Below are 27,949 nucleotides of genomic sequence, written 5' to 3' on the forward strand. Positions count from 1 at the left end.
TACTAGGAAGTAAGTAAAGATTTGTTTGGAGTCAAAGTAACTCATAATTTATCAGACCTGATTATTCAAGATACACCCTTTACTTGTTTCTTTGAAAAACCAAAAACATAGGTCTAAATCCAATATTCTTCTGGTAGTCCCCATGGTAGTTCCCATGGGTGCACATAGGGTTGCCATAAGGCAGGACCTCCAAACTGGGACAAATGTAGGACAAATGTAGGGCCACATTTTCAAATGTAGGACATGTTTTTTAAAAAATGGAGGACACATGAAAAAATTGATAATTTTTTAAAAAATGTTAATATAAATGCATGTTTCTTAGGCATGCTCAAAATGGAGGAGATTTTGGCATTATTCCTAGACAGAAGGCTGAAATGTACTTCTCTTTCTGGCCAAACACAGGCCAATTCTACAAGAACATTTCCCACTCCCAAGCAGGCATAGCATTTAAAGACCACAGGCAGTCCCTTGTGCCACTGCGAACTACATTTCCCACTCCCAAGCAGCCATAGCATTTGCAAGATCACAGGCAGTCCCTTGTGCCACTGCAAACTACATTTCCCACTCCCAGCCAGGCATAGCATTTGCAAGATCACAGGCAGTCCCTTGTGCCATTGCAAACTACATTTCCCACTCCCAAGCAGGCATAGCATTTTCAAGATCACAGGCAGTCCCTTGTGCCATTGCAAACTACATTTCCCACTCCCAAGCAGGCATAGCATTTGCAAGATCACAGGCAGTCCCTTGTGCCACTGCAAACTACATTTCCCACTCCCAAGCCTTCTTAGCAATTCCCCCCTTCCTCCTTTTCCTTGCCCCCTCCAACCCCCCCCAAACCCCTCGCCCCCTCTTTTTCCCAGGTATGTCTCAACTTAGGAGGGATTTATGGGACAGATCCAAAGCCTTTTTTCTTTTCTAATGGGGGCAAAGCCTTGAGAAGCCCTGGACCCCTGAGAAGAAGAGGAGGGGGGCTTAGAGAGAGGAAGAAAGAGAAAAAGAAGATGAGGAGGGGGGAAGAAAGGAAGAAAAAGGAGAGGAGGAAGAGGAGGGGAAGAGGAGGAGAAGAAAAAAAACGGAGTAACAAGAAGAAGAGAAGGAGGGGAAAGAGAAAAAGGGGGAAGCAGCTTGCCTGAGTGTAAATTCCTCCCTGCTTGGATGTTGCCCAAATAAGGAAGCAGAGGGCTGGCCAATAGAGGCAGGGCAGTGCAGCAGACCCCGCCCCTGCTGGTTTCAGTCCTCCTGCTGCTGCTCCAGGCATGCTTCACAGGCAGCACTCTATAGAAGGCAGGCAGCAGCCCTGGGAGCTCAGAGTTGGGCAGCCACCCGGGGGCGGGGTCAGGGGGCAGGGCGGGACCAGGCACGCCCCCCAGGGGGAGGGAAAGTTCCGCCCACCACCGTGAAATGGCAACCCTAGGTGCACACATGCTGTACTTTTGAATCAGAATGCATCAGATTGCATTTCAATCATACTGTTTGATCAGTGGTGATTGTTACACACATTTCAGTAAATAAAGAACACATGTGAGTTAATACATCAATGAGCCATTCTGCCTAAATATCAGACACACAGCACTGACACACATTTGTGAAGATACAGGAGTGACTCACCAATAGTTACCGGGGGAATGTGATGGGATTAATGTGATGTTCTTTTTTGTCCCTATGTTACAGTGTCAAGTGTCATGTTGCATTTCTTCTCTAATTTGAAGTTCTCACACATAATTTGTTTACAGGAATATATGGACATCTATTCACAAGATGAAGCAAAAAATACAAAATGGAAAAGCAGCCATGAAAATGGCTGATCATCACAGAACATGGCACATTGGGGGGTGCTACTTTTTGGTGGCTACCACCAGGCTATAGAGAAGTGCCTCCCATGGAAGGCTGGTTGTTCCCCTTTCTGTTCTCTTTCTGACAGCAGGCAAAGGCTTTCTTAAATACTTTATTTACTCATGTCTCTGTTGCAATTGCCTCTGAAATTGTTTTAAATTAAAGTTTTTAATGTGGTTTTTTGCTTAATTGCTTTCTAAATTTTGTACTACCTATTGCCCACTAACCAGAGTGAGGACACAAGACCAGAAATGGCATACAAAAAGCCACAACATCATTAAGCATATCTTTTTTTAATTAATATTTTTAAATTTTACAATACAGATTATTACACTTTTCTTCATACACATATATGCTTTAACACTTTACTTATTTTATACTAAATATCACCTCAGTGCACCCCTTCCTCGGAGCCATTCCCATCCATATACTCCAACCAAAATTATAATTCATCTCATGAAGGTAATTTTCCATCTTCTTTTCTTAATACAGCACGCCCGTGCCATTCATGGTCTTGAGCGTAAGTGCTCAAGCCGCGGGGAACGCGTGGGGCGGAAGGAGCGGTGCGTCCCATTCAATTGAATGGGGGTGCACGCACCGCCGAGCCACCATGCAGGAGCCCCATTGTTTCCAATGGGGCTTAAGCATAGGCGGAATTCGCCTTACGCGGCAGGATCCAGAACAGATCCCCTGCGTAAGGAGAGGGCTGACTGTACTTTTTCAATACATTTTTTTCCATATTTCATCAAAATCATTTCTTTCCCATAATCCTTTCTTCATTTTCAACTTACAATTTAATTTATCATTAAGCACTATTTGCCATACTTCTTTATACAAATCCTCCAGTTCCACATTTATTTTCATTTTCCAACTTCTCGCTATAATTAATCTCGCTGCTGTAAGCAAATTTGTTACAAGATTTCTTTCTTCTTTTTTCCATTCTACATCATTATATAGTGATAACAATACTTTATTTGGTTTTCTATCTATTCTTATATCCATAATATTTTCTAATATTACTATTTCCCAGATTTTTTTTTACATATTTACATTGCCACCACATATGTATATATGATCACACTTCATTACATCCTCTCCAACAATATTTTGAAGTATTCTTATCTATATTATGTAATCTCACTGGTGTTAAGTACCATTTCCAGATCAGTTTATAATACTTTTTCTTAATTCATACTGATAGTTTTTTCAGATATCTTTTTTCCCAAATTTTATTCCATTCATTTTCACAAAATTTACATCCTAATTCTTCTTTCCATATCTCTTTCCAAATATTTTGGTTTATTTTTTTCCCTTTTATTCTCCATTAATATTTTATAAATTTTACTAATTATTCCTTTCATATTTTCATTTTCCTCTAATTCTTTTCCTTTCTGAATTATTTCTTCAAATTGTGTATATTTTTTCTTTTCTATATTCTTTTTCTTCCAGTTTGTGAACCATTGTTCTATTTGGATATAATGAAACCATGACATTTTTATTCCCTTCAGTTTTTCTTTTATATTTTCTCTTCATATTTTTAATTCTATCCAATTTTCTATTTTATCTATCTTCCTTTCCTTTAATTCTGTATCTAATAAATTTCTTAAATTCTTTGGGAATGACTTTACCATTATTATTGGTACTATCAATGAGTTGTCATTCAATAATTGTTTTTTTATATTTATTCCATATTTCTAATATATTTTTCATAAGTGGGTTTTCAATTTCCTCAATTTCTTTCCTACTAAATTCTTTAAAAATATATTCCCTATTTTCATACGTATTTCTTCTTTTCCTGTTTCTAACTAGTCCAGATCTGATATAACTAACATATCTTCTATTACATCTCTTAATTGATTAGTCTCATAATATCTTTTTATATTAGGGAGGCCTAACCCTCCCTTTCCTGGGATCTATACCAAAATGGCTTATTTATTCTAGTTCTTTTTCCTCCATTACAATATATGTTTACTAATTGTTTCCACTTATTTAATTCAGCTTTTGATATTTTTAATGGTAGCATTCTAAAAAGAAAATTTAATTTTGGTAAAATTTTCATTTTGATTAATGCTGCTCGTCCAAACCATGATAGTTTGATTTCTTTATATTCAACCAAATTTTTCCCTTCCATTTCATTTAGATCTTTTGTAATATTTATTCCTAAATATTTTATATTACTTTTTATTCTTATCTCTAAATCTTTTTGTTTCATGGATTCTTCTTCTTCTTCTTTTGTATAGTTGAATAACTTCATTTCTGATTTATCCCAATTAATCTGAAGTCCTGTCATCTCACCAAATAAATTCAAATGCTACAGAGTGCCCCCAGTTCTCATCTCCCAGCCATGGACTGCCAGGAGGACTGAGTGAAGGAGGCCCCTTTAACATCTTGCCCCCTCCTCCAGCCCCGGACCAACTCAGCTTGGGCGTCAGCCCAGAAAGCCTTGGGCTCCCATTCCCAGCCATGGACTGCCAGGAGGAGAATGGAGGACTGAGGGAGGGAGGCCCCTTTAACATCTTGCCCCCTCCTCCGGCCCTGGACCAACTCAGCTTGGGCGTCAGCCCATAAAGCCTTGGGCTCCCATTCCCAGCCATGGACTGCCAGGAGGAGAATGGAGGACTGAGTGAGGGCTCTAACATCTTGCCCCCTCCTCCAGCTCCGGACCAACTCTGCTTGGGCATCAGCCTATAAAGCCTCGGGCAATACTAAGAGGAACATTATCTTGTTGCTAATTTTTAGTCTCCCCCTTTCTCAGGTTGTTAGATTGTAATCTTTTATTGTAATTCCTTGACGGTAATGTTGTAACTTGTGCTGTATTTCCTTTATTGTTTCATTGTTTATTGGCATCTGCTTTTTCCATTGAGGGGTTGGAAATGGGGAATTCTTTTTGATAATTATTGATTTGAATGTAATAATCAGTGTTAGGCTTTTGTCATTATTGAATTGCTACAATATTACTGTTATTGTTGTTATGTTTTTTGCTATGTATTGCTATGTTATATTTCTTTATTATCTTATGTATATTGTTATTATTTATCGCTATTGCTTTGTATGTCCCTACTGTTGTAAGCCGCCCAGTTTCCTAGTGATTGGGTGGGGTATAAATAAATTCTATTATTATTATTATTATTATTATTATTATTATTATTATTATTATCTCCCTGAAAGGAAGAGATGGGATAGACCACTCCCAGCAAATGTCAAGGGAGTGCATTTATTTCAACTATATTGGTTTAAATTATACTATGAGCCACCTTAGATTGCAAGCTGGGAAAAAGGCAGGACATTAAATCCATCCATACAAAGAGAGACGAGATGCTAGAATTTGACTGCTTAATCATGCCAAACACGAAGACCATGCAGAAGGAAAAACATACGAATTAACTTGTAATCAAGCTTAGTATGAATTAAGATATCAAAGTATCTTAGACTGAAGTCAGATCTCGTTATTCAGTTGAGAATTATAAGCCTACTAGATTTGACTTAAAAACTGGCTAATTTTGAATCTCAGTGGTATTACTAATTGCAGTTTCACTTGAACGTTGGTACAATTTTGAGAGACTAGGCTGCTTAACACATTAAAAATTTGCACAATTCAGTGTATTGTGGCTTTAGACACAATCTGATGTCATTATAGTAACACTTTTTTTATCCTTAGGGTATAAAAATAGAATATAGTATCTACAAACTCTTTATGCACATAATGAACTGTATCTTTGATGGACAATGAGGACACTTGCATTTGAAAAATAATTAATTGCTGCATGTTTTAAAAGTTGTACATATTAGGAAAAAAATCTTTCTTTCCTCTTTTCACCTCTCCTAAAAGTGTCAAAGTATTTTCATTAAGAAATAACTCTTCTTGTTGCCATAGCTAAATTTTTTACCTTCCCTTCATTATGTGGTATTTTGATCTTTAAAAAAACAACAACAATGTTCCACACAAAGTTTTTAAAGAGAACTTCTAGTATACCTGCAAAGTCTAGTGGAGGGGAGAGATTACCTTAAGAGTGATATAAATATTCATTTCTATATTTTGTGAAGAAATGGTGTAAAAAGAGTTGCTACATATTTTTACCTCACTGAATCAGTATCAAATTGTTATTCTATGGTTAAAGAAAAAAAATCTCAAAATTATATCAGGTGTCAAACAATAATGAAAAGAAAGATAAAGAATGTTTAATGGAAATGATCTTTTACTCCTTTTTTGATGTCCAGAGATAAATGTTTTTGCTTCTGACTTGGAGTACACTATGCTCTTCAAAACTATTTGGAAAAAGGACAATGTAGAGAAAACACCTAAAACAATTCATTAGTTGTCAGTGACCATAGAATGCTGAGTGGCTATTATTGGGAGAGGAATGAGAAAGAAAAATTGGGAGGGATAGAATGTGGTAATGGAATATACCAAAGAGAGGGCTTGTGTTGCAGGTCCTACTCGGGTAATTTCACAAGGCAACAAAATATGTGATCTATCCATGTGAAACTTTTTTGACAATAGTCACTTTTCAGGGTGACTGAAAATAAAACCCAAAAGATGACTGTGTAGATAAAGGGCTGGTCCTCAGAAATGAACAGACATACGGTTTAAAGGTTGGAGGACATAACTAGTTGTCTCTTTGCCATTCGCTCCTTTGAGAGAAAATGAGTAGTGGAGAGGTCAAAATCTAACCTCCTATCTCAGTGATGGTGAACCTTTTAGGGACTGAGTCCCCATACTAAAAGTGACTTCCACCCTCTGGGGGTGCTGTTCTAGCCAGTTGAGTGGTCCAGAAGATTTCTGGTCTAGCTGTGATATGTCTGTTTCATGGTTCGACGGCAAACTCTCAAGAGTGTCCATAACAAAAACAACATGATGACACCACACTGTATGTTGAGAAGAGAACTTCTGGTTGTATCCCACCAGTTAGCCAATATTATATTATATTATAACAGCCTGTACTATTCTATAGTCAGGAAGGATGTACTATAGATCAATCTTTTGCCTGCCAAACATCTTTTTGAAAAATATCAAGTAGTTAGGTAATGTGAGAAATATCTTTTTCTCTGAAATCCTGGAAAGATCCTTGGTGTTGGACTGGATGACTTCCAATACTCTTCCAATTCTATGATTCCAAGAGCTGTGCTTTAGTTGTGGCTTGTCATTTGCCTGACAGATAAGGTGGGGGGACTCTTGCTTTCCTTTCTTATAAATTTGTGCTGGTTGAGGTTTTATGAGGGTTTGGATCCAGAAAAGTAATTTCCCAAGCCCTGGTCTTGACCCACTATTGTTGCTGTGGTTGTTTCACTTTACTACATCAGTTATTTAGTGCAGTCCCTTTCAAATTCCTCTTTCTAGTTTCAAGACTCCACACCATCATGTTCAGGTCAGGTCAATTATTATTATTATTATTATTATTATTATTATTATTATTTAGATAGCGCTGTAGATTTGCACAGCGCTGTACATAAAAACAATAAATATAAAAGAGGTCAATACCTCAAACTTTCAGCTCAGAGCAAACCTGGAATGTGATTCGTTATGTATTTTTATTTTCTGCTTTGTATTGTGAAGAAGGAAAAAAGCAACTTGCCCGTCTCCACTACAGGGAGGTATGTGGGATGTTGTCTTAGGCTTTTGCCTTTTTGTATTCCAGCTTGAAGCCAACCAGATATAGGTTGCAAAGGATGAAGGAATAAATGTGCTGTAAAGAAAGGATATGAGCAGATCAAAGATGATAAGATAAGCCTCTATTAAAGGGCTCATCAAGAGTGCTTCAGAGTAACATCAAGGAAGGGATATCCCGTGAGCAGAAAGCATAGATTTAGAAAGTAAATTGGTTTTAGTTGTTAAGAGCATGTAAGGGTTTTTTTAATGGATCTTCCTCCACCCCCTCCCCAATGAATGAGATAAGAGGTATTAAAAGTGATTTTACATTTGTTGAGTTTGTGTTTGATGTATGGCTTTTGGGAAGTCACAACACAATATAATTTTAATGCTGAAGTTTGATTTTCAAGACAAATCATAGAGACTTGACATTTAAATGAGGATAAAATAAAGATAATTAAAACTGAAGAGACCTACAAATATTTGTGCACTGTGGATTAATTGAGTACATTTCAAAAACATCTAATGGCAATCAATGAATCCATTTTATATGCAAGAATTGAGGTACATTTTCCTATTAAAAGAAAAAATTCAATAAGTATCATACACACATGAAATCTGCTAAGTACTTGACAAATATAATCAGACAGCAGTATTTTCTGAAGAACAACTCTGATGAAAAAACTTTTTTCAATGGGTAGCATACAGAGATATGACTTGCTGCTAATTTTTTTTATATTCTATGCTGAACTATTGAGAAAAAAGTGTACCAACATTGTTTTATGTGTATTATATTTGTATGAATATCCATTATGATTAAAGCTCAGAAAACTGCAACTTCCAGAATCTTACATGACCTCTGATTATGATTTCAATATAATACAGACATCTGAAGTAGTTAATACCAAATTAAAATTCAAGGATTCTTTGTATTAAAATGCCACAAACCATCCTGGGCATAAAATACTGTTTGAAAACACTAAAATTCTGGACCATGCCACCCACTACCATGTCAGGATGCACAGGGAAGCCATTGAAATCCATAAACATCTGGATAATTTCAACCAGAAAGAAGAAACCCTTAAAGTGAACAAAATTTGGCTACCAGTCCTGAGGAATAGCAAAATAAGGAGTCAGCAAATGCAAATGGGAAACCACTCAGAGTCAGGGGCTTTCCCCGCAGATAATGATCACCAATTAGCAGACACTAATCCTCTTTGGCATTAGCCTCCCAGCCTGAGGCCTGCCATCAGCACAGAACAATACACATGCAAATCACTCCTGCATTCCCAGGCTCACATAGTATATATAGACCCACTTTTTTCCAGGCAAGCATTCTCTGAAGATGCCAGCCACAGATGCTGGTGAAACATCAGGAAGAAAATCTTCTAGAACATGGCCACATAGCCCCAAAAAACCAAAAAAAAAACTATGGATGCCGGCCATGAAAGCCTTCAGCTTCACATTATGATGATGATTATTTTAACCATGCAAAAATATGCATAGGTTAATGGGATCTGTATCTTTCAGTTTCATTGTCTATTCATTTTCAATTTTTTAAAAAAGAAATCACCTCACTTTTAGTGAAAGAGCACCTTCAAATATTAGTTTGGAACCTGTTAGTGATTTACTTTTTTATACATATGGCTCACTCCAAATGAAGACAAGTAATCAGTTGAATAAAAGCATCAAATTGTCTCCTGACAATATATCAAATTGTTTTGACAACCAATTATCATTATTGTACAACATAAAGTTTGATAGATGTTTACAAATAAAGCAGAGGTTGAATAAATTCCTCTTAAGTTATGATGAAAGCAATAAAGCGGATGAATTTCTGGCTTGACAACAAAGAATATGTGGAAGGAAAATGAGAAAGATATTAAAATGGTTAGGGTTCCCCTCCCCCTTCCTCTGTATAAAGTCAGAATGAATATATTACAGCTTTGTGCATTTGTTTTATAACTATGCATACAATGCAATATGTAGAATGATAACTGATCTTGCAATATTTGCAAGGAAGACAACATATAAACTTTAAAACAACAGTCACCAGTAAAAGTTAAAGTCAGAAGAACTCCATTAGATCCTTCTGAGGGCATATCTAGAAGGGGGGCATTCTCTGAAAGAGAGATTCCAGATCTTTTTGTTTTGGTTTTACCTGCATATTCCCAGGTCTGAATCCAAACTCTTTCTTGAAATATCCAGGATTTCTTTCACCCCTTCACCTTGTGTTCTTCCCCTTCTCTCTCCTATGGACCATATGTCACATCTAGACTTATGTAACATTTCAGAAATTGAATTCAAGCAATTTCCACAGAGTTTCTTCAGGATTCATAGTTGAAATGCTAAAGTGCTTCAACAATATTACACTAGTTACACATTAGGATTGTTTTGATGCAAGCAATACCCCCTCCCTCTGTTGATTTCTGCTGAATCTGTGTCCTGGAAACAATAACTCTGTTTACTGGCAGCAGTCATCTTAGCTTGTTCTGGGATGATATAAACAGACAGCCAAATAGAGCTACATTTCATTTCAAAAAATGCTTGGTTAACTTAAACTGCCCTAGGAAGTCGGAATCTTTGGTAATGCCAAGAGTTCCCAGGAGCTCATTCTTCCCAGTGAAGAAAATGTCATGTGGATCTCCAAACTAAAATTGATTTGTATAGGAGCAAAATGTGGAATTTTCCGACACTTTTTTTCTCATTTGGAAAGGCTCTCAATTAGGCAGACGATATTTATTGCTGACACAACAGGAATCTGCCCTATTGCATTATCATATCACTGTCTCAGAGATCATGCTCAGTCCTCCTGTCTATGAGATGGACACCCCTTCCAAAGGACCTACTGACAGACAAAGATTGATTATTTAGGTAAACCTTTGGCAACTGACTGCTTTCTTAGGACTTTTAATGGAAGGTATTGTCAGGACTATAGCTATGGAGGAGAAATGAAGAAAATGCTCCCTCAAATAAAAATTCTGCACTCCACAAATTAAATTTTGTTTCAGACCCCAAATTTCTTGTATTTTGATAACTTAAATGTTCAGGTAGTTAGATAATTTATAAATAGAGATTAGACACCTAAATAAAAGGGACAGGCAAAAATTACCAAGGAAATGTGAACACAGTAAATATGAGTTGTAGGTGTGAATGATTTTTCAGTGCCTCACTCCTTACAATGCTAGAAATTTGAGGAAGGGAAGTAAATTTCATTGGAAAGCACAGAAAGCTTATAAGATACAATGTCCTCATTTTGCCCCCACCCCATAGCTACACCCCTGGATGCTGTAACTCTTCACCAATATGTGTTCTCTTCTAATCTATGGTTTAATAGTATTTTAATGTTCAACTAAATCTAGTAGGGCAGCAGAAAGTATACAAAGTAGAGGAATAACCAGGTCAGTAGAGGAGTACACAAAGATTTAAGGATGGGTGGTGGTGGCCAAGGACCACATGCAGTGTGTGGGCCATATTTCGGACAGCCATTCTGGAAATGTATAAGCAACCACTTTACAAGAAATGTGCAAGAAAATGCTGTTTTGAACCTTTAAGTTCACCGTGACTTATGGCATCCTTATGATTGGGTTTTCTTCCAAGATTTGTGCAGAAGGCATTTGCCATTTCCTTCTTCCATGGCAGCGAAAGTGTGATTTGCCCAGGTGCCTAATGGCTTTCCATGGCTAAACAGGTATACAGACCCTGATCTCCTGGAGTCTTAGTCCAACATTCAAAACATTACACCATTCTGGGTCTTGCTGAAATATTATTATTATTATTATGTATAACTCTTGATAATGGGACTCAAGGCAGCTAACAACATATTTTATAGAGTGATATATTCAAAACTATACAGAAGTGTTAATAAAAGTATAAATATAAGATTTTTAAAAAGCAATTAAACAATTGATAAAGTTAAAACATTAGACATTAAAGTTTAAAAAAACTAAATACAAACTTTAAAAGCAGCACTGCACAGCATTAGAAGCCCAACCCTAGTCACTTTGTAAAAGCCTGATGGCATTAAAAAATGTTGTTCTGAAAGAAGTCACCCTCCCCATGAACAGTTTTTCTCTGTGATGGGAAGAAATACATTTTATCATTTTCAACATGGTGATTCTATGTCACAAGTTCACCAATACCAATTGTAGCCAATTTCCTAAAATTATTTGCATCATTTCCCCCTCCCTCTGCTCTTAGTTTAACTGGCTTGCAAGGAATCTGTGTAGAGAAGTAAAGTGGACTGAAGTGGCAGTTTCTTGATCTGAGATAGCAGCCTGTTAGGAAGGTGTCAGTTCAGCCACCACACTTCTGGGAGATGAAGATTGCTGTGCAGTGACATCAAAACCGACAATGTAGATGAAGATTTATTTTGTGTGTGTTTTTAACGTCACAGTTCCTTTGGAAACACTCACTAAGAAAAAGAGAAAGAGGTGAATTGTTCCCCAAGCAGAAGAAAAGAGAAGGCAGCAGTAGTGGGTGAATGGTAGCAATTGCTTTGAATAACTTATGCAATTATTGAAATAAGATTTGCAGTGAGACAAATTTGTGAGGGAATACAATGAGGATGGGTTCTCCTATAATCATGTGCCAACCAGGTATCACAGGAAAGCCAACCTCTGGTCTGAGCATAATCTCTTGCTTACATCCAACTAACCACCTTCTGATGAGTGAGGTCCTTTGACTCTCCAATGAGTATGTCAAAATATCTCAACTTCAATGAACTTCTCTGACTCCCACCTACATTTTCTTCCCATCTTTCTTTGTATTAGGCTGTAGTATGAAGATGAAGAAGGACATTCGGGCGGGGGGATGAATGGAGGAGCCTCTATAGAGAGTGACAATTCCTGTATTGGAAGAATATAATAAAGAGAAGCACAACTATAAAAAACCATGTTGCAAGTTTTCAAGGCTCAACTGTTCACTGTCCTCTTTCTCTCAGGTTCTGTCTGCCTGGTCCAAAATACTCTGGGAGCATCCTACTCCCCCTCCATGGTCATTCAATGACTAGCAAACAGTGGGGGGATCACAAAATTATTTTGGTACATCCTTGTAGCTGGACACAGAATGGTGACATCATCCATTGAACCCTCAGGAAGACTTGAGGGGACCTCAGTAGATGACATGGTCTGTGTGCATCTGAGTATGGGAACATAACCAAACACTTCTCTAATACTATCTCACACTCTCCACCAGATACTGAGTGGTCATTGGGGAGCTGCAGTGACTAAAAGGTGAATCAAACAGCATAGCTTTGCCTACAGAAATATTAAACTACAGCTGTGTTGTGCAGAATCTCAGCCATCATCAGTCTGTATATTCAGATTGTGATTCCTTTTGAGAGAAACACTCCATTTTCCATTCAGGTTGCCCAGGATAAGATGAAGAGTAAGGAAATCCTCATTTTCTGAAATGAATCCAAAAGAGAGCAAGAGAGAAAACTATGAAGCTGATCATGATATTTTATTGCTGAAATACAATAAAGGTGGGAGATAGCCTATCTTTTTTTTCCCGGGCAGAAAGAAGACAGATCAGAGCAATTCCTATCTAGAATCTGTATCTCAAAATACAGTTTGAGTGGCTTGACTTGGAGCTGGGTTCAAATCCTTAGTCCACTATTAATATTCTAGGGTTATTTGAGACACATTAAAAGCTCAAAGCTAACTTGCACGATATAGATCAGGGGTAGGTAACCTTTTTGAGTCGGGGGCCGGGTTGCTGTCCTTCAGACAACGGGGGGGCCGAAGCCGGAGGGTGGAGCTTCCACCCTCCGGGGGCGGAGCCGCACATGGGGGTGGAGCTTCCACCCTCTGGGGCGGAGCCACATGCCAGGGCGGAGCTTCCACTATCCGGGGGCGGAGCCACATAATATTTGCAAGAAGCTACTAGGGCCGGCAATGCCATAACACAGGAAAAACGCATGCACACTGTCTCAACCCACAAAAGAGCAAGCAAGTCCATGTGGGGGGATTTTACAAAGAGAATACCAAAGGAGAACAACAACAATAATAAGAGCAATATTTCCAAGAATGGAAGCGACTAGGCAAGGCCACAAAACAGCAAAAAATGCATGCCACTGTCTCAACCCACAAAAGAGCAAGCAAGTCCATGTGGAGGGATTTTGCAAAGAGAATACCAAAGGAGAACAACAACAATAATAAGAGCAATATTTGCAAGAATGGAAGCGACTAGGCAAGGCCACAAAACAGCAAAAAATGCATGCCACTGTCTCAACCCACAAAAGAGCAAGCAAGTCCATGTGGGGGGATTTTACAAAGAGAATACCAAAGGAGAACAACAACAATAATAAGAGCAATATTTGCAAGAATGGAAGGAACTAGGCAAGGCCACAAAACAGCAAAAAATGCATGCCACTGTCTCAACCCACTTTCTTTCTCTCCCTTCCTCCCTCCCTATCACTCCCACCTTCTCACCTTTTCTCTCTCTCTCTTCTCCTCTCCCTCCCTCCCTCTCCTCTCCCTCTCACATTTTCTCTCTCTCTTCTCCCCTCCCTCCCACCCTCTCCCTCCCACCCACCCACCCTTTCTCTCTCTCTCTCTCTCTCTCTCTCTCTCCTCCCCTCCCTCCCTCCCTCTCTTTCCTCTCCCTCCCACCCTTTCTCTCTCTCTCTCTCCTCCCTTTCTCTTCTCTCCCTCCCACTCTCTCTCTCTCTCCTCCTCCCCTCCCTCCCTCTCTCTCTGCCTCCTCCTCCTTCCCCCCCGCCCCTCCATTTATAGGAGGGAGGAGGGTGGGGCCAGGAGGGAGGTGGGCGGGGGCCAGGAGGGAGGTGGGCGGGGCCAGGAGGGAGGTGGGCGGGGCCCATTTGAAGGCCCGGTGCGGCTCCTGGAGCCCCGATTCAGGGCTCCAGAGGCCGCATCGGGCCTCCCAGGGGCCCAGTGAGGCTGCTGAAGCCCCGTTTCAGGGCTTCGGCTGCCGCATCGGGCCTCCCAGAGGCCCGGTGCAGCTCCTGGAGCCCCGTTTCAGGACTTCGGCTGCCACATCAGGCCTCCCAGAGGCCCGGTGCGGCTCCTGGAGCCCCGTTTCAGGGCTCCGGAGGCCGCATCGGGCCTCCCAGGGGCCCGGTGAGGCTGCTGAAGCCCCGTTTCAGGGCTTCGGCTGCCGCATCGGGCCTCCCAGAGGCCCGGTGCAACTCCTGGAGCCCCGTTTCAGGGCTCCGGAGGCCGCATCGGGCCTCCCAGGGGCCCGGTGAGGCTGCTGAAGCCCCGTTTCAGGGCTTCGGCTACCGCATCGGGCCTCCCAGAGGCCCAGTGCGGCTCCCGGAGCCCCGTTTCACGGCTCCGGAGGCCGCATCGGGCCTCCCAATGGGCGCCGCCATTTTGCCCTTCAAAATGGCGGCCGGAGCGGCTGAAATCGGCGGCGATTTCGGCGGCAGGAGGGAGTGGGGGCCGGCAGAAAGGCGCCCGCGGGCCGCATCCGGCCCACGGGCCGGAGGTTGCCGACCCCTGATATAGATTGTTAGTGATAGGAACATCTGTGTTCAGAATGGATTTGTCATTTGTTTTCTTTTTCTTTAACATTACTGGAGAACTCTTAGGAGTTTATTGAATGCCGTTTAAAGTGACATATCACACTCACATTTAATTTTGAAGCCGGATTTTATCACACACCCCAGGGGCTGGGCGAGTGCAGACCAGCTGCAGCCCAGGTCCCAGCCATGCTTCTCTGGCATCTTTATAAAAACAACAGACTCCCCGTTTTGAAAAAATGCCAGATAAGTGTGGCTCAGACCTGGGCTGCAGCTGGGTTGCACTCACCTGGCCCCCGGGGCATGTAATAAAATCCGGCTTCAAACTTAAATGCAAATCGGGGAAGTCACTTTAAACGGCATGTGATAAATTCCTTAGAGAGAGGTAGGTCTTTAAAAAAATCTTGGTAGCATTTCAACTCAGAAAGATCACTATCATGGCAACTGTTCCACCTTGACCACCATTGCATATTTTCCTTTCTCCCCCCCCCCCCAAGCAACCGTTATGTGGGTGAGTGAGTGGGAAAGAGGAAAGCCATTCATCCCATTTGATTTCCATGGAAGAAAAGTGTGCATAAATCCAGATGATGGTGGTGGTGGTGGTGATAATGTGCAGGACAAGTATCTCAATGGCCCTTCCTAAGCTTCCATGGCTCCTGTCTGCAACAATTCTTTCAGAATGCTTAGTGACTCAGGAAGAATACAAATTATGCTTATCTGCAGGACCAGAGGTGATTGGGTACAAAGAAACTGCCTTACAATCAACCTTTAGGCTTTCTTTCTACAAAAGAAGGACAACGGAAGCTCCACTGCTGATGGTGCAAATTCAACAACTGTCCCTTACTTGAAATTTTATACTAGATTGAACTTGACACTGTGATGCTAAAGTGACTATAATTCAGTGTGATCTCTCTGCCATTCAGAGCCAATCGCCCATTCATGTGTAAATGCACAAAGTTAGGAGGAAGTGTTCAGCAGATATTGTACCCTTGATCTCTCAGTCTCTCTCTCTCCCTTTTAGTTGCACCTTTGACCTTTAAGCAATCAGCCTTACTAGGATCCTGTAAAAAAAGTACACATGTACATTTAATGCTCAAAAGGAAACAGTTCACACAAGGGGAGATACAGGGGAGGGATCCTGCCTCTAAAGACAAATCTGAAGCACTATGGAAGTGGAACTGTATGATGGTTGGAAGGAACTATTTAGTGTTATAGCGGAGATTCAAGCACCTTGAGCTTTCAGTCAACAAGGCTGATGCCATCATCTCCTATCTCCCTAAGGATTTCCCTATTCCCTTTGAGTTTAGCTACCATTCTCACAGTAGTTATGATTAAGGCATTCCATTTCTTCGCAACTATATATCTATCCATACATGAAAATTAGGCATTTTGAAGTTGCTTGGTTTTGAATGGGAAAGCACACCCATTAACTTTACCAAAGATCTGATTCTACAGATAATCAAATCCTCAGTATAAAAACATTTGCAACTTATTTATTAATAGGGGTCAACCCAGCTGCCAGCAGTTTTTACTCTCCTTGAGGGCATACTGTCATGATGAGTCCCTGGACTTCAAAATTTGCTATTATGGCTTTATCCAGAGAAGGGTGTCCCAAATGATGAAAGGTCTGGAAACCATGCCCTATGAGGAGCAGCTTAGAGAGCTGGTTGTTAAGGTTATGAGGCTACATAGTGACCATGTTTTAATATTTGAAAGGCTGTCATATGGAAGAAGGAGCAAGCTTGTTTTCTGCTGCTCCAGAGACTAGGACATGGAGCAATGGAGTCAAACTACAGGAAAAGAAATTCCACCTAACTTTAGGAAGAACAACTGGTGGAATCTTTAATTCAGCATCAAAAAGCATGATTGGATATATAGGCATTCAAAGCCAGACTTTTAAAAGTTGAGTGTTTAAGTGGTCAGATCATTTTTCTATTGTGTTTATGAAAAAATATGCAACTTGTAAGTCCTGAATGAAAAGTCAAACAGAATGAATCTATCAGCCATTTCTAGGCTAAAAACAGTTGCATTGTCTCTATTTAGGGTTGCCTGATCAGGATATTCTCAGACCCTTCTCCGTCCAAACCTAAGATGTAGGGAAGGCGATGTCTTTATGTTTTATGCACTGAGTACCAACCACAGTTCTTCACAGCATGTCATTCAAACACACATACCCGAGCACAAACACACACAAGGAGAATGTATGTTTCTGTTTGGAAATTATGGCAGAAATCTTAAAGTGAAATGATGAGATTATCCTTTCTCACACATTTAGGGAGATGGTATAAGGAACATGTAATCTAGCCTACTTGCTTCAGGACGGAAGGTTGATGCAAAGAAGAGTAGAAGAAGAGCCTCGGCACCATGAGGAGGAGAATAACAAAATGAATATATATCCTCCCCCAAGAGCCTTTGTAAGATGCAACAACAAATCAGTAAGGGATGGAAATTGCAGCAAACTAATTTAGGGATTGGTATTCAATTCTTTCTTCTTGCCTGCAGCTGGGCTCACCAAAACTGGAGAATCTGTACTCTTGTCTTCTGCCTGGAGATGACCCATTTGAGGTGAGGCCCTGAGACCTGGCACCACTGTCTCTGTTAAGGATGAAACCTTGTTGTGAATCATGATGCACCCACCTATAAGACCAAAAATATAAAGCAAAGATAACTGTGAGAACCCTAACTAATATACATAGAGACCCTGAACTATTTTAGATTCAAAAAGCCTCATAGTAGTGCATGAAAAAGGTCTCAGGTTCATTCCCTGGCATCTTCCATTAAAAGAATCAGTGCTATCCAAACTATAAAGAGCCTTGCATGTAGGTTTGCCATAATTGTCCACTATTTCCAGGGACAAAATGTAGGACAAATTTGAGACCAAACTGTAGGACAACTGCAGGACAAAACTCAGCCCAAAATGTAGGACATTTAAGGTCCTCCATTTTTCTTAAATGTCCTACATTTTGGGCTGAGTTTTGTCCTGCACTTGTCCTACAGTTTGGTCTAGAATTTGTTCCACATTTTGTCCCTGGTAATAGTGGACAATTTTCATGAGATCCTGAGAAGTTTCTGCAGTTGAAATAGTCATTTCTAGGATAGAAGTCCTATAGTCTGACTCAGTATGTCAAATATATATGTTCAGTTCATCACATTCTCAGTGTGGCAATAGCTGATATATAGTGGGAATGCTATGAAACACATTCATGGACCTCAAGAAAAGTGGCAGCCTCTAGAATATGTTATATCAGAAAGCAGCAGATTCTACCCTACCCTCCATTCAACCCTTTGTCAGGCATTGCCATTGAGATCTGTTTTGCCTTTGCCATCCAGATCTGTTTTCATGCTTGTGGGCTTCTTTTGCTATATGAGGCATTCTCTGGCATGTAAACAGACATCAGATCTGATCTTGCAAATGTCAAGGATGACTTCAGGAGCTGTATTTTGAAATGAAAGGTAAGCAAAGGTAGCTTACTAATATGTGAAACTCAAACCAAGCAAAAAAACAAAGCAAATTTATTTGTTTCAAAGTGGGTTCCTGTCCTTTTAGGATTACAAACTCACTTGACGTGTGTGTGTGTGTGTGTGTGTGTGTGTGTGTGTGTTAGGAGAAAGAGTGAGTAGAAGGACCTGAGATAGTGAAGTCTTTAAATCTTCAGAGTATTTTCCCTAAAGACAGAACAATCTATCTTTTCTCATCCTTAGCTTCTAAAATTACATTTTCATGGACAAAATGTATCTTTTGTGTTCTAAGATGGGTTATGCACACTCACCTCAGACTAGGCTGAGTCTGTCATGTTTCATTATGTGATATAAGATGATACAGCCTGATGAACAAACCCGATATGACACAAAACTTTGTAGGAAGAAGTCTGTTATTTCAAGATCCTGGAAAAGAATCTCCCCCCCCCCCCAAAAAAAAAAAAAAAAGTTTGTTCCTTGAAGATACTGGAAAAGGAGGCACAGAACCTTTTCTCAAAGAATCTTTAGCATTCTGTCCTTCAGAATTTTGGTTAGAAGATATAAGCAAGTTGACTAGTGACTCACCGAGGGGGGGGGGTGATCATTAAAAATTATTGAGTCAGGCTCCATAACGTGCAATTTGCCAATCTCTCAGCAAGTGCTCCATATTTGTAATCTGACAAAGAAAGAAAAAAAGTTTTTTAAACCCTTGATGGGCCACCATGAGCAGTATATACTGGTAATTAACAGAACAACATTTTATTTTATTTTTTAATAGTGGAAATGAACCACTGTGGAAGAACAGATTGAGTGATGGGAGGGGAGTATCAGAGAAAAATGCAGACTTTTGTATTTTTTGGACATTTTTGGAAAAGACATCATATTTGAAAATGTAATAATGGTTGCCCAGTTGCAAAACTAGTGAAAGTAGTGGCTCTGGATGGCTTGATATGCCTTTGGGATCATTCAGCAAGTTCTGCTGTGATTGATTTTTGATCAGTATGCCTTAGTTTCACAAAGGAAAAAGACACTAGTTCTGTCCAGAAATATAAGTTTTATGCAAATCATATTTTGAGCAAACAGGGGGAAAAAACCTTAGAGGATCAAAATGACACTTTGAACTTATGATTCAGTCTCTCAAAGGGGTTACTGACTTGCTGTCCAAATGTTGTTCATGCTGAGGCAACTTACATAAAATATCAGGAGCAGTGACATTTTCCCCACAACCCTATTTCACTACCCAGAAGATCACAGAAAGGATACCGCCCCTCACCCCACAGTCTCAAACAAACAAACAAACAAACAAACAAACAAACAAACAAACAGGCCTGCTTTCTCCCACATTCTACAAAACCACTTAAAGCTGACACAAGGAGTTCATTATTCAGGTGACTTATTCAGTGGGAAAGCTTCTGATGGATGAAATGCTATGAAGGTCACCTCCATGAACACTCCTGAAACTGAGTAGTAAGATCAAAGTATATCAACTCCTGGAATCCCTTTGTAATATGGGGGGAGTCAGATGCTGGGAACTTCAGCACTTATCAGGGATGCTTTAGATCATTCATATGAGAAGTCACTACATATACACACCCACAGATCACTCTGTTCAGTGGTGCTCACTACCTTTGCTTTTCATCTAAATCTGCCCACGTGAAGCCTTCTTCCACCCAACCTGTCCCATCAGATGCTTTTAAACATCTCAGTACAACAGACAAATGAATCAGGAACAACCTTTTGGCTAGCCATTAAACAATTAGTAAAGCAAAGTAGCAGCCCTTGCTTTACCAAAATAAAGTTATTGTACTGAAAATATATGTAGGATTCTAATTGTAACTAAACAGTTTAACACACCATGCTTCATTATAGTCTCTCTGTGCTAAAAAAAAAGATATTACATTAAGGTGCATTTTATAAATATCAGGAGCAAATGAAGAATTCAGTAAACATTCAAACCTGAAATGTATAACTGTATCCTGAAAATACACACCAATGTTCATACTGATTTTCAAATCATCATTATTGTCTTTTTACCTCACCTTCTGGGATAAGCCCATATTTAATATAAATGTATAATTGTGTCCTCTCATCCTTATATACCTCAGTGTTCAAAGGGAATTATTACTTTATTAAAATATACTCTTGCCTTTCAACTATAATTTTTAAGGCAACTGGTGGTATCATTTTGTTTAAAAGCCTATTGGAAATGTTTTTGTTTTTTTAATCTAAAAACTTGGGAGGAAACTAATGCCTGCATTATAAGAGAAAAGTTAGGATGAAGCTAATGAAATCTACGAGTCTTAGTAGGATTGTGCCCCCTGCTAATAAATTTTATTAAAATAATTGCCTCCCTCTGTTCTCCTAAAAAACAGTAGCTAAGGGAGACAACAGAAAAGATTAGAGACCCTCACACACACCTATCCTGCTCTATAAATTGAGCATGGATCAAAACTGGCTAAAAGTTGAAAAAAGCAGTGATTCAAGTAATAATCCATGTATTGATACTATGGATCTGGATCAATACAATCTTTAACTTTTAATTGCCTAAAACCATCAAAGTGGACACCAACCAAAAGTAAAGAAATGAGAGAACTAAAAAGGATATATTCCATAGCTCATCAGAAAATAATTTTAAAAGAAGCTAGGAAAAGAAGAGAAGGGCTTTCCAGCTCATAAGGGCCAGAGCAGATGGAGAGGGAAAAGTGACTCAATCCTAGGTTTTCTGAAAGCCGGTCAAAACCCCACTGTCCACACCACCTGCTCCTAAGGCAGGCCGAATACCCATGGGATGTCCACAGCACATGGCATCAAGCTACTCTTGTGTGGTTATTTCTTTTTTCTCACCCCAATACCATCCATGTGCACCATCACAGAAACACACTGCCTACAACCTCCAATTACCTCCTTCCTTCCACTGAGATGCCATTCCATGGGATGCTCACCTATATGACCAGCCACATAGTTGCATGTGTGATGCACAGTGCATTGGTGTACCCAGTGATACATTAGCAAAACACCATAGAGGTACCTAATCCGTGCCCCCTTCACCCCATGCCCTCCTGTTGGATTGTCTGGTTTGTGTATCTTGTAATTACATCAATTGTATTATTGATGATTGTATTTTTTTTCTTTGCCACTGTCCCATATTGGCATCAGGCTGTTTATATGCTGGTGTGATTATGCCCGTTTTCTACACTGAGTCAGAGTATCCTAGATTCTTTTTGCTCTGGTTTTTAGCCCTGGAGCTCAGCTTCATTTCACTTTCTGCCCACTTTTACATCTTGTGTCGTCTAAACACCCCACCGTCAAAGTGGTTAGAAACCACTTTAATTGGCCCTACCCCTAAGGTTCCTCAGGCAGGAAAAGAAGGCAAAGAGAAAACAAGCAAGCAAGCAAACCAGGAAAGGGCTAAGGCACTGCTGAGGTCTTTAGAAGGTACAGGGAAAGGGGGAGAGATTTCTGTGGTTCTTTTGGTAAGGTTTGTGGGGTACCGAAGGACTGAAAATGAAATACTTTATTTACACCTTTTAGGGCATTAGATACAGACCAAGATAGCCCCAGGTACAATTCAGGTACCAAACAGGATAGGGTACTCTGAGGTACTGCTTCTAAGATTACAGGGACATGAAGTAAAGTGAAGAAAAGAGGAACAAACTAAGCACTGCTGGCCTAGATTACTAGGGTTAAAATGGTGATGAAATGCGAGAAGATGTTCTGAGATTCTGCAAGTAAGATTTTTGGAAGAAAAAGAGGGGAGGCAAGAAAACTGGAGGTCCCATGGCACCCTGTTGGGATATTTGGTATGGACTGAGTTTGTACCATGTCAGTTTCATCTACTAAACAATACATGCCAAGCATGGGATTTAAGTTTTAAAAACCCATTTGCTGGACAGTGATCAAAGTACTGAAACAATCTGCAAATCATAATTTACAACCTCACCAGCATGTAATTAGAGCCTGACTAGTTACCATTCTAGCTGTCTAACATATATTGAAACTTCTTCTATCCTGCCATCATTCTGGAGGTCTTTAAAAAACTTTGTGGATGTCCAAAAGCTCTCTCTTGTGGGCAAAAAGAAATAATGGCTTCAGCAGATTAGCTGTACAAATTGTTCAAGGGGGGTTGTTGACATGAGAGAGCTGTGGTTGGCAAATTCAGCTCTGGTGCTCCCTCTGCAAGCAGTACAGTCAATGAACTGAGCAAAATTGCATTTTCCACATGAACCTCAGAAACTATCATGACATTCAAGGCTTGCTTCAGATGCCTGGGATTAACAACATCCAGGATAGCTTGCTAATATTGCTGAATGTTTCACCTGCTCATTCCTCAGGCTGTTCCTTATTTTTTTCACCTTTTGACATCAAGTTATCTCAAGTTTCATATCAGAAACAGAGCCAGAGGGTAGTGGACCAAGACCAGCATAAGGCCAGTTGTACCAATAGTACTGCAGTTCTAACAGTGCACAGAGCCCCTGGGAAGCAGCGTGTGAGAATTCGTGATTTGCATGCTTCACCTCTCCTAGGTTAAGGAGGACTACCAGGGATGCTTAGCCTGAAAGCCTCCAAAATCCTAAAGCAAGTAGTGCTCATCCTGTCACATTAGCAGTGTTGCTGAAACACAAAATTAGGCAGGAATGAAAACAAATCTAACATATGTTTCAGCATTTTGGAACAGCCTCATTGGATCAAATCAAAGGACTATCCAGTACAACATCTTGTTCCCAAAAGTGGTAGGCAGATGCTTGTGAGAAGCCCCCCAAAAGGGTTTTAGTATAATTTAAGAGAAGCTGGTATTTAGAAGTACAATATCTCTGATATTGGAGGCAATATACATAATTCTCTTGATTAGTAGCCACAGAGAGCTTTATCCTTCAGGGATTTATCTAACTTCTTATGTTGGCTGTGCAGTAGGTGAAGAAGGAATTCCTTATGTCTCTCTTGAAATTTTGCACCTGTATGGTCTGCATTATTGGCATGACTATAAAAAACAAACTGCATTCCCATTGTGGTCATCTGTTGCTTTGGGTTGTTGCATCAATTTATTTTCTGACTAAATCGAAGAGTCCAGTTTGCAAATCTGTGTGCATGATTTTACTTTATCCTTTTGGTGTTTTTGTCAAAGGAAATGTTAGGAAGGATCGAATTAGGGGAATTTTAATTAGCTCAAATATTACAAGAGGCGTGTCTTAACAACGCATGCACAGGATCGTGTCCCTATGTGTATACCAGAGGTCGCCTAGTCCACCCCCAAGAGAAAGAGACTAGAATGCCAATGAGGTGCAATTAAAATATGAACATTTATTAAAGCCACAGAACAAAAGGGATCACACACACACATTCAATGCTATAGCAAGGGAGGGGTGAGTTCGGTGAGTAAAGGAAGGAAGAGAGAGGCACAGTTGGGAATATTTACCTTAGACGTCTTCTCCAAGGAACCGGGTGAGATGTAGGATGGATAGTAGATCACGGCCACGGGAACGGGAAAGGAAAGAGCAGCCGCGGTGGCTTTGGAGCTGAGTTCCAGCGGGCAAAGCTAACTTAGAGGCCCAGAGACAGTGAGCTTGGCTTCACTCAAGTGATTTCAGCAGAGCAAGATGCTCTAGGAACTCAGGCTCGGAACTAGAAGCTTGACAAGCCCACTGGAGGGCTGAAAACTAGGACCTTATATAGGGCTAAACCTATCCTCAGGCAATGGCTGCCTGCTGGACAAAGGCATTGATTACTTATCTTTGTCTAAGCATAAAGCTAAACAATGGCTGTACAATGCAAGAGGTCTGACACTTTTCGGGAGAGCAGATACCTTGATGGCTGAGCCGTTAAGTTAATCACTGGCTCATTAGTGAGGAAGCCATATCTATTATCTTCCTTGCAGAGGGTTCTGCGAATCTGGTTTAGCAACTCCCAAAACTTCCTCTTACAGGTTGAATCTACCTTTTTCTGAGACCATGCCTTTGCAAGGCAGCTGGCTACGTGGTCTGCTCGCATTTGGGTTAATGGCGGCTTGCTGTGGGGTCAGTCAGGGGTCATGGCTTCAGATCGCATGGCACCCAAAATTTAATACAAATCCATACTTGGTAACAGAACCAAGTCTGGATCCACTGACTAACTTTGTGATGACTTCAATATATGCATTTCAACTGCAAACAAAACACACGTGACAACAACCAATCAGACAAGTGTGTGTCATGATGACAAATTCTGTTGTGATAGAATGCACTTTGGTGATGTGCATCAGCAAAGACATTGGAAGATACATCAAATCTGTGATCACAAAATACTTTGGTCTGAGTTTGAATGTATAACACTGTGAGCAATTTACAAAATATGATGGGATTAATACACCCATCACTTCACATTGGCTGTTCAAGAGTTCAAGACAGAGCTCTGTTGTCATATTTTGCCATTTGAATATGGAACATGACTTTCTTCATCAGTTGAGTGTCTTGTACAAGGGGTTTATATCATAAGAAAGTAATTGAATATCCTGTATCCTAATATTAGTCCAACTGGTGTGGATCTATTGAATCAATGTTATTTGCCAGTGTGATTTGATATATTGCCTTGTCATTCAGCAGTTGACTCAGTGGTTTTAATCTTTTTGAAATAATCAACATTATTCATCTGAGCCACTGATGGAGTTGTCCAAGTGGGCTGAACAAAGTTACCTGTTGTAAAAACTTGTAATATGTGGTAGCCCAGTTCGGCAAGCAGTTGACCACTGAAATTAAGGATTCCAGCTCAAGAACTCCTCGCTGCCTCTTCACCTGGTGGTACTTCAAGTATAGAGATAAAAACCAAGAGAATACAGTACATTCAGACTTCTAACCAATCGCCGCCAAGAACTATCAGCTGTAAAAAAAAATACTTGCTATGCCTATTAAACAGGTAGCTCTCTGCTATGATCTTTTACTTAAAACTACCCAGGACTGACAGCTAATCCTCATTTACATTCCATTGTTTTCCAAAGTAGTGTCTTCTCCAAATGGAAAGCACTTTATCAGCACACCACAAATTCTCACAGCCACCAACTTGCTTGAGCCTGCTTTACTTTCTTCCAACTCAGCTGTTATTAAATCTCATCCTTAAGGCTTTTAAAATCATCTGTGACATTAAAGCAGCTACTGTCATACACATACAGTGGCAACGGTGTGAGGAATAGTCCAGGAGGAGGATGGCACATCTGGATAAGATGCAACGGTGAAAAGGGTGAAAGGCCATAAACAGAAGTGTAATGGGAGTGAATGTCAGGAAAATAGCTAGGAAAAGGGTTGAAAAAGATTTTAAAAAATACCTGGTGAGAGATATGGTGGCACCAGTTAATGGGATAATCCAGTATACGGGCAAAAGTGCCCAACATTTTCAGAGCCTGAGGTTGCATCCAGTGCCAGTGGGCACATATCTGAACAAACAGTGGAATTGGGTTATGGGCTCAGGACCACTAAGGTGGGTGAAAGCTTTATTTCTATGGAGTAACAATACATGCAGCAAAGAAGACTTTCTTCTCTGCACGTATTGCATCTGCGAATTCCCGTCCAGCTGAGCTGTTCAGGGTGGTAAGGGACCTGACTCAGGTACCCACCCCCAGAACCCATTATTAGAACCTATTACAGCTCACTATGACACTTTCAATTATCATTTTGCAGATAAAATCTCTCAGATAAGAGCTGACTTGCAGAGGCTATAGGTGAAGTGTCCAGTGATCATGCTGGATCAGTTCAAATCTGTCAGTACATAGGATGTGGGCAAGCTTCTTGGAAGTGTGAAGAAGACAACTTGCTCTCTCAACCCCTGCTCTTCATGGCTGGTCATCCAAGGAGAAGATGCACTTAGGACTCACCTGAGATATATCACAGATGCATCTCTTAGGGAGGGCTATTTTCCACTTTGTTTAAAAGAAGCAGTGGTATGGTCACTTCTGAAAAAGCCCTCCCAAACCACTTGGACATGATTAATTATAGACTGGTCTCCCATCTCCCATTTTTAAGCAAGGTAATTGAGAGGGCTGCTGCTCTTCAACTACAAGCGATTTTGGTTGAAACAGATTATCTAGACCCATTTCAAACTGACTTCAGGGCAGGATATGGAGTCAAGACTGCTATGGTCACCTTAGTAGCTGATCTTCGCTTGAGCATCGACAGGGGAAGTGTGACCCTGTTGGCGTTCTTGGATCTCTCAGCAACTTTCGATACCATCGACCATGGTATCCTTCTGGAAAACTTGAGAGAATTGGGGATCAGGAGCACTGCATTGCAGTAGTTCCAGTCCTATGTCTCAGGCAGATTCCAGATGGTAATGCTTGGGGACAGTTGCTCCTCTAAAAGGGAGCTTAAATCTGGCGTTGCTCAGGGTGCCTTTTTGCACCCAAGACTATTTAATATCTACATAAAACTGCTGGTGGAGATCATCCGGAGGCATGGGGACGGGTGTTATCAGTACACTGATGACACCCAACTATACCTCTCCATGCCCCAGACCACAGCTTCAAATAAGGAAGGCATCTTCCCTCTGAATGAACGTCTTGAGGTGGTAATGAGCTGGATGAGGAAAACCAGACTAAAACTGAATCCAGATAAGACGGAGGTGCTCGTTGTTGGAAGTCCCAATCCAGGCATGGAGGTTTGTCAACCAGTCCAGAATGGAGTCACACTTCCCCTTAAGGACTGTGTTTGCAGTTAGGGGTGCTCCTGGATCCATCGCTCCAGATGTCAGCTCAGATAGATGCGATGGCCAGGAGTGCCTGTTACCAGTTTTGGTTGATACACCAACTGCACCCGTTCCTGGAAATTGAAGACCTAAAAACTATGATGCACACACTGGTAACCTCACAACTTGATTTCTGCAATGTGCTCTACATAGGGCTACCCTTGCACTTAGTCCAGAAACTTCAATTAATTCAAAATATAGCAGCCAGAATGGTCACTGGAACATTTAGAGGTGACCATATTACACCTATATTAAATTCTCTTCACTGGCTGCCTATTAATTTCTGGGCACAGTACAAGGTGTTGGCCATAACCTTTAAAGCCCCTCATGGCTTGGTCCAGCTTACTTACAGGATCGCCTTCTCCCATATAATCCAGCACACACATTGAAGTCCTCTAGTAAAAACTTACTGCAACCAGCTAAAACTAGGCTGGATGCAATTATCCAAAGCACCTTCTCTTCTGCCGTTCCCAAATTATGGAATAGCCTGCTGGAAGAGACCTGACATATCACCAGTCTTGATGGCTCTAAAAAGACAATCAAGATATATCTCTCCCAACAGGCCTTCCAGATTAACATTCCAGCAATCCCTTATTAATTTAATCAAATGTTCAGCAACTGCTCTAACTGCCTCTGCCCTACTTTTAATAACTGTTTTAATAATTGTTTAATAATTTAATCATATTTTATTCTGGATGGGAAGGTTTGAGAATATGATGATAAGTTGTTATTATACTTTATTTTACTTCAGCCTGTTTGGAGAAGCGGGATAAAAATAAATTTTATTATTCTTGTTATTATTATCATTATTATTATTTTCCAGGGAGTGCAAGGGATGCAAACTGGATCAGGTGACATCCCAGAGGGAGGTGTACATCTGG

Source organism: Sceloporus occidentalis, unplaced genomic scaffold (genome assembly GCF_023333645.1).
Source record: "Sceloporus occidentalis isolate IW3139 unplaced genomic scaffold, rSceOcc1.0.p SCAF_2, whole genome shotgun sequence".
In the NCBI taxonomy this organism is placed as follows: domain Eukaryota; kingdom Metazoa; phylum Chordata; class Lepidosauria; order Squamata; family Phrynosomatidae; genus Sceloporus; species Sceloporus occidentalis.